This window comes from Urocitellus parryii, chromosome 3 (assembly GCF_045843805.1).
Source record: "Urocitellus parryii isolate mUroPar1 chromosome 3, mUroPar1.hap1, whole genome shotgun sequence".
Classification (NCBI taxonomy): Eukaryota; Metazoa; Chordata; class Mammalia; order Rodentia; family Sciuridae; genus Urocitellus; species Urocitellus parryii.
In genome coordinates, this window is record NC_135533.1 from 148,871,790 (window position 1) to 148,878,384 (window position 6,595).

Here is a 6,595-nt window from a genome sequence, read left to right on the forward strand (position 1 = left end):
ATATTCATCAACATTCACTGTAGCTCATATAGAAGCCTCCATGGGCCTCAGCTCTGTGCCCAGAGCAGGACCCAGTGCAGAGAGGTACACTAGGTCCTCAGCAGACAGTTCCCAGGTTTACCCCCACCCATACCTCCTTTCTGGAATTGGTGCCAAGGCATAGGGTAATGTGATCTGTGGAGACTAGAATATGGTCAGGGGAAATGGTAATCCCAGATAACCTGATGCAGTTTGTGAAAGACAAGAAGCTCTTGAGCATCCTGTCCAAATTCTGAGGGATCTTCAACCACCTTCATCGGCTGCCAGAGAAAGGAATTAGCAGACTACATAAAGTCATGTACACACATTAAATGGCAGTACAAAAAAGAAAAGGAGTGCAAAATTTCCTAATTATGTGGGGCCTATTATTAAGTTATGAGAGAAACTAAATGTGTCTGTAGAGAATATTCTGATTTTTGCGACTCCAAAATTGTGTGACCACTTTGGAAAGCAGATTGGAGATTCCTTAGAAATTTTTCAATGGAATCACCATTTGACCCAGCATTCCCACTCTTAGATGTATACACCAAAGACTTAAAATCACACCATAGTGATGCAGTGATATCAGTGTTCATAGCAGCTTAATTCACAGTAGCTAAACTGTGGAAACAATCTAGATGCCCTTAAACATTTGAATGTATAAACAAACTGTGGTGCATTTGCAGAATGGAATATTACTTAGCCTTAAGAAGAATGAAATATAGCATTGACAGATAAGTGGACAGAGTTGGGAATATCATGGAACAAAATAAGTCATTCCCAAAAAGCCAAAGCCCAATTATTTTCTCTGATAAGTGGATCAGGCCCATCATATTCTGGGGGAAAGAGAATAATTGGAAATTTTGGATTGAGCAGAGGAGAGGAGGTGGAGGGGAGGGTGTATGGGGGCAAGATGGTTGAATGAGAAAGACATTACTACCCTTTGTAGGTATGATTTAATGAATGGAGTGACTCTGCATCATCTACAACCAGAGAAATGAAAATTTGTGCTCTATTCATGTAAAAAAAATCCAAAATATCTAGATTTTAATTTTCTTGGTAGGATCTTTGGCCCAGAGGATTCACAGCCAAAGAGCTACAGGCAGAAGCTGGAGGTAAAACAATGGCCGGAGGCAAAGTCTCAAAGATAAAGAGAAGGAGGAGCAAGATAGAGCAAACTGAATTGGAAGCATATACATGAAGATTCAGATGTACTAATCACTGTGGAAGTTGTTCAGAATAGAGCAAAGTAAACTATAGAGGGCCATTGAAGAATTGAGGCAAATACTGGTACCTGCAGCAGAATGGGAAAAGTGTTCAAACTGAGTTAAAATTATAGAACCTTTATTTTATCCATCTTTAATAAAATTTTGAGAACAAGGTACATCCATGATGTGTCACTGTATTGGGCAAACTTAAGAAGAGGCAGTTGATGAAACTTCTGATTCTGAATGACCCCTCAGAGGTGCCAACACTAAATCATCTACCTTTGCCTTTTCTCTTGTTGCAACAGCCCAGGCTGCTCCTAGGATCATACGTGGGGCTGCACATTTTCTCTCACCAGTGACCCTGAGTACTCGTCTCCAGCTGACCCTACCATAATACCTTTGATCAGACAAATACAGACCTCTGTCATGCCCAAAGGAACTCCTCACATTGATGCTGTGATAGCCCCTCCAGGGCTAGAGGCTGGGTTGATCTACACACCCTACAAATACCTGACACGTTGGCACCAGCCACTTCAGCTCTTGAGTGCCCTTTGAACCCAATGGTGTATGAGGTGCAGTGTCCTACTAAAGTTCAAAGGCACAGTGTGTGTGTCCATCCTTTCCAAAGGATTGTGACTGAAGGTGGAGCTGACACTGGCAACTCACCTATGAACTTCTTATCTCTGAACTCTTTGCCCAGTAATGACCTGACCATGCCTGCCTGCTGATCACTTAAATGGTTATTGCCTTTCCTTGCCTGTGGTCATTGCAGCAGGTAACATTGACAGTGAAAAATGACACTATAATTTCTTTCATCTTCATGTCAAATATATTTAATCTGAATATTTTGTATGTTTATCAAATATTTTGTATGTTTTATTATTGGGAAAGTAAATTTATGAAATAATAGATGAGTAACATTTATGAGTAATGTTGGCTCTGAACAATTTTTGAAAACTTAGTTGACAAAATATTGGACCAATGAAAAAGAAGCATGAATTTTGAAATCTGAATGCATTGGTTCTCAGTACATTTTCTCTTACATATTTTTTTAGTTATCAATGAACCTTTATTTTATTTATTTATATGTGGTGCTAAGAATCTTACCCAGTGCTTTACATAGGCTATGCGAGTGCTCTATCATTGAGCTATATCCCCAGCCCATCATTTAAAAAAAAGTAACATTTTTAGTTGCAGATGGACACAATGCCTTTATATTATTTATTATATGTAATGCTTAGGATAAAACCCATGGCCTCACACATGTGAGGTAAGTACTCTACCACTTAGCTATAATCCCAATCCCTGTATCATCATTCTTTATTGAATTTACTTCTTATTAAAGTATATAGTTTTAAGACATATTTTTACAGTATTATGTAATTTTAGCATGGTTAGATTGGAGTGATGCCTATATGTTACCATAGAGCAGACATTTATATTTTGTCTAGACTTTATTATTATCTTGGTAATTTTCATGCTCTCTCTATATAGAACCCAACCTATTTCCAATGAGAAACATGTCATTTAATGTATTTATCACCATTGGTACAAGTTTATAATGTACGTTTCCAACTTGTTTTATATGTATGTGATATATTACAAAAAAAAATTCTTCTTGAGAAAAGGATACAAAAATGTAAAACCACAATATTTATAAATGAAAATTGCCAATTGTTTCCCAGCCCTTTCTTATATTGGGTGTCTTGAGATTCAGTTAGCTAATGAATGGATCAATTAATTAAACACGAAATTTAGTTGGGATTTCACTTAGCTTGCAATATAATTATTCATTTTATTTCACCTACTCACCCACATTGTTAATTTAGTGAATGTTATAATACCAACCTGAAAAACAACCTAAAAAGCAAACTGAGGGGTATGGGAGGAGAGTACTGATGGTGATGGGGGTCACCAGGGTAACTACTTTGTAATTCATTGAGATCTACCTCAGGCATATCTACCTCTTTTCAGTGTGTCTTATTTTATAGAATGAGTTGAAAAAGCAACTCTTATCAAGGAAATATAATTTTATATAAAAATTTATCAAGAAGGACTAATATTAAAATTATTAACAAACACACAAAACTGTAAATTCTATACATAATAGACTGTTATGTCTTTGGAACCATAAAAACAACTCCTGCTCCAAGTCTTGCTGGCTAATTCCAGGTGCTGTGCACTATAGGTGTCATCTCTCCTGTGTTCCAGGACCGAAATTACTTCTCTCCCTAGTGTTTTACAGGGTCTATAACACAGAATCAGGTAAAAAGGTCACTTTGGATGAGTTGCTGGCCACATAGAGTGGCCAGGACCACAATTGTTCTCAGGAAATGCAAGATGAATTTGGGCCCTAATCTCTCCTGGGGTCTGGGCAGGGAGCACTGAGGCTGGTATGCTGCCCTCAGCTGAGAGTGTTGTCTGTGGGAAGAGTGTCTATGAATGTCCTCAGGAGGAAATTCTTCTGAAGCTGCTCCCATAGAGAGTAAACCGGAGGCAATGGGAAGGGTTCTCTAGGACATTTGGGTGTAAAGGCTGAGTAGCACACACCTGGGACCCTGAGGAGCAGCACCTGTGATGACACAGGGTGGAGCAAGGACCCTGGCTCCTCCAGCCCTACCCTCTTTAGCTGTATCTTCAGAGAGCTCCATGCACTGATTTTAACCAAATTGTACCTCCCCTTGCATAGCCATGGTCACATGCAACTGGGGACACTTGAGTGCTCTAATTTCTTCTGATTCACTGCATAAAGTACAACAAAAAAATTTAAGAAAGCAATGGAGAATATTTTAATTTTGACCTCTGCTCTCCCTCCCATTTTTTTCCACACTCAAATTGCCACTTCCTAAACTGTTTCATCACTTTTGCTGCATTGAGCCCACATTTTAAACCAGGAGAGGGCCCCTGGAAACAATTCATGTTATGGGAACAACTTTCCAACTGTGTAATCTTGACCTAGGAAAGAAAGGGTAAATTCATGCATGCTCAGAACCAGCAAAGGCAGGAGAACCCAGCTATTCAGTGGTCAGTAAAATAGAACCAGATTGTTTATGTCTCATGCATCAGGCAACAACTCAATATTTCTGAAGCCCCCTGCACTCAAGCTCAGTACATGGACATCCAGTATTGCTCAGCATGATTCAGTGGTGTGGCCTGTGGTCAAAACCAGGGCAAGACAAAGAATGCTAGTGCAGAGAGATTTAACAGAAATTAAAGGTCCAAGGACCTCAAAGATCTGAATGAGGATAGCACATTCAGAAAAGTCATAAATGTGGGAAATATGAAACATATAAAAGCTACAAAAGCTATACATAAGAAAGGATAAATAAGAGACCAATATTAAATCAATTACGTACAGATTTCTGGTCCTTTACTCCTCCTCTTTCTCCTCCTCCTTTTCTTCCTCCTTCTCCTCCTCCTCCTCCTCCTCCTCTTCCTCCTCCTCCTCCTCCTCCTCCTCCTCCTCCTCCTCCTCTGCATCAGTTTCTATGTCTTCTCTGTGGACCATGGCCATGATGGTGATGATGTGGCCTTAGAAAAAGGAAAGGCAGAGTTAAAGTCAAGGTAAGAACTGAGTTGCTCCTTTTCCTGGTGTTCTAGAACCCACAGTCTAAGCTCTCCATTCTTCCTCTTGTCTGCATTCCTGTCTCCTGGCCTCCATCACCTCACCTCTGCAATGAGAAATAGATCTAGCATCCCAAGAGCTCTTTTCCAGTTCACATTCTGCCACTGTACTTGGTAGGGATTCTGAGTCATCCTGTTCCTCCAAGAGGCAGCCACAGTCTCCCTGATTTTCTGGACTTAGGCCTCTTAAATACAAGCAAATTCAGATTTTCCTCCTAGTCCCAGGGCTTGGGAATTAGATGAAGACTTGAGGTTAGAAACATGTTCAAGGAGGAACTTCTCTCCATTCTTTTACAGGAGAACACAGTGGCCTATTCAAGGAGAACTGAAACAATTTTCTTTTAAGTCTCCCACATTTGGGAGTTTATTTCAACCAGAAATAGACAAAACACAGAAGAGAAAGTGCTGCTCTAAAAAGAGAACATTCAGAGTGGAATTGTGACTTCATACTCACTGCTTATCACTAGTGAGAGCTTCAATTACAGGTTTTCAAAGTGCTTCTAAGAAAGTATGTCCCACTAGATTCTTTCCATTGTCGATCAAACCTAAAGTGCAGATCTTATTTCTTTCATGCATGATGCAAAAAAATAATCAATAACGAAAGCCAAGCTACTTGATGTTTATTAGAGGCGAATTTAGGACAGAATGGGACTTAACATGGAAGATTGTGTTTAACTGGCAAAGCAAAAGTTGTCTTCTTATGAACAGGATGTCAGAAGGTCTACTAACTCTTATTTTTATGAAAATAACACATATTTCTGTTTATTTCTATTTTATTCCCATTTCTCATTTCCCACATGAGTAGGTGAACTCAAATCCTACCAGGAAACATTTCTCATTTTGCCATACCCCAAGGGCTGTTCCTACCTGCAGGCTCCTCCTCATCAAAGCTGGACTCATAGTCCTTGTTCCATATCCAACCTTTAGAGACACAGACACCATCAACAGAGTTACTTAAGATTGACTCATGCTTTCTTCTACACAATTAAACTTATGATGGTTGCTAGGGTTGGATGTTTTTTATCCCATACTGGATTCTGTGATTGAGGCTTGGTTCTCAGTATGGCCACAATGTGATTTGTGAAATCTGTGTGAGGAAGGGTCTGCTTGGAGGTGTTGAGGACATTTGACGGTATGAGAGTCAGAAGTAAGAATATAGATTTCTCAAACCCTTGTTAGATCCTGTTATATAAGAAGAGCAAATGAATCATCTGATCCTTGCTGGCTTCCTGTCTCCCCATGTGATGTCTCCCTCCTGCACCTGCATCCCTGCTGACACCACCAATCATGCAATGCAGGTAAGAGGGTATTGACTAAAGCCAAATGTTTGCCAGTGCCATGCTTTTGTATCTCCAGAACTGTAAGCTAAACACACCCATCTGTATAATTTATTCAGTTTCTGGGTTTCCTTATTGGAAAGAAAAACATAGTGATACTAATATTAATAGTCAGGATCATCCTCATCTCTGTTCTGGGTTCTCAGACCCTCTCTGAGTTCTGGGGAGTCAGAGGCCTCAAACAGGATGCTGCAAACAATTGCAAACCTTCTAATGAGAGAGTGGAGCTGTAAGGAGTCAAAATTTAACTACTTTCTTCCATTGGAACATTATCACTGTCTCCTTGAAACAGACCAAGCTGACATGCAAAATGTAATGCCAACAGTTTCAGGAATATAAACACCAGAATATATACTGTGCCAGCACCAGACCAGTTGCTCACAAGACAAAAGGAAATGCTCTCTGCTT

The 6,595-nt window shown here is 39.8% G+C and overlaps 1 pseudogene; it reads left to right on the forward strand.

Annotated features, from left to right (window-relative positions):
• Positions 1 to 203: 203 nt before the first annotated feature.
• On the forward strand, positions 204 to 1,954 carry LOC144253764 (KH domain-containing RNA-binding protein QKI-like; annotated as a pseudogene).
• The last annotated feature ends 4,641 nt before the right edge of the window (positions 1,955 to 6,595 follow it).